At 44.8% G+C, this 1,744-nt stretch overlaps 1 protein-coding gene across 4 annotated transcripts in view; it reads left to right on the plus strand.

The window, feature by feature from the left end:
• LOC109973122 (FSD1-like protein) overlaps nucleotides 1-1,744 on the plus strand; it is a 35,742-nt gene that overhangs the window by 5,423 nt on the left and 28,575 nt on the right. The window lies entirely within an intron of this gene.

Genomic DNA, 1,744 nt, shown 5'->3' on the forward strand with positions numbered 1-1,744 from the left:
GTGAACAGCGCCCTAAAAAGGGGAGGAATACCTATACTGTCTTAATTCCTACATACACAGTCACTTCTTCCTTTGTTTCCAACTATTTCCAACATATTAGGCATTACTTTCTGGTTCCAATTAAAACTGCTCTGCCTGTGTGTGTGCATATGGTTCTACCTTTGAAGTTTTCTCCTCGTCCTGGCTTCAGATCCAATCTCTGTTTACTAACCATAGTGTCCCAGTGAACCCTAATTCCCCTGGACTTATCAGCCAGGTGGTGATAGTAAAGTAACTGTGGACCCTCTTTGCCAAAGCTGTAAATCTAATGAGATTCAGTGTTTTAGCGAACCAGTCCCTTTGATGTTAAACAGTGCTCCAGTTGGCTAACACTATAAATATTGACCAGTGATTCAGTGAACACATAAGGTGATGTGTAACTATGTAAACATAACTGTGACATATGAGTATGTAAACTTTAGTGTGCTATAAAATAAAAACCTTAACAAATCCTATTCATAAGTGCGTAAAATAAAAATCACCCTAACACCACTAGATTGACCTGAGCCACCTGAAGTGGTGGTAAGTGTACAATCAACGGTCGGTTAACATTTTCCTGGGCTTCTTCAAAACAACTGCTTCCATGGGAAGGCAAACTTTGTCACATGTTAATGATGTTAAAGCGCTCAATATGTATATCAACAATATAAATGGATATACTTAAAAATGCCATTACAGAAGGTCGTAGTGATAGATGTAGCAATCCCAAGTGATAGCAACATAAGGAAGAAGGAATACGAGAAGCTCGAAAAATACCCAGGGCTGAAAGAAGAGCTAGAAAAGATGTGGAAGGTTGAAGGCACAAGTGGTCCTCGTGGTAATAGGAACATTGGAGGCTGTGACCCCCAAGCTGGGAGAGTGGCTCCAACAGATCCCAGGAACAACATCTGAGATCTCTGTCCAGAAGAGTGCAGTCCTAGGAACAGCTAAGATACTGCACAGGACCCTCAAGCTCCCAGGCCTCTGGTAGAGGACCCGAGCTTGAAGGAAGGAATACAAGACTGCCCCAAAGTGTGGGGCGAGTGGGGAATTTATATATACAGTGGGTACGGAAAGTATTCAAACCCCCTTAAATTTTTCACTCTTTGTTATATTGCAGCCATATGCTAAAATCATTTGTTCATTTTTTTCACCATCTTGGAGTCCTTCAGGTGTTTTTTAGCAAACTCCATGTGGGCTTTCATGTGTCTTGCACTGAGGAGAGGCTTCCGTCGGGCCACTCTGCCATAAAGCCCCGACTGGTGGAGGGCTGCAGTGATGGTTGACTTTCTACAACTTTCTCCCATCTCCCGACTGCATCTCTGGAGCTCAGCCACAGTCATCTTTGGGTTCTTCTGTACCTCTCTCACCAAGGCTCTTCTCCCCCGATAGCTCAGTTTGGCCGGACGGCCAGCTCTAGGAAGGGTTCTGGTCGTCCCAAACGTCTTCCATTTAAGGATTATGGAGGCCACTGTGCTCTTAGGAACCTTAAGTGCAGCAGAAAGTTTTTTGTAACCTTGGCCAGATCTGTGCCGTGCCACAATTCTGTCTCTGAGCTCTTCAGGCAGTTCCTTTGACCTCATGATTCTCATTTGCTCTGACATGCACTGTGAGCTGTAGGGTCTTATATAGACAGGTGTGTCCATCCATCCATCCATCCATCCATTTTCTTCCGCTTATCCGGGACCGGGTCGCGGGGGCAGCAGTCTAAGCAGAGATGCCCAGA

The sequence above is a fragment of the Monopterus albus genome, unplaced genomic scaffold, assembly GCF_001952655.1.
Source record: "Monopterus albus unplaced genomic scaffold, M_albus_1.0 scaffold281.1, whole genome shotgun sequence".
In the NCBI taxonomy this organism is placed as follows: domain Eukaryota; kingdom Metazoa; phylum Chordata; class Actinopteri; order Synbranchiformes; family Synbranchidae; genus Monopterus; species Monopterus albus.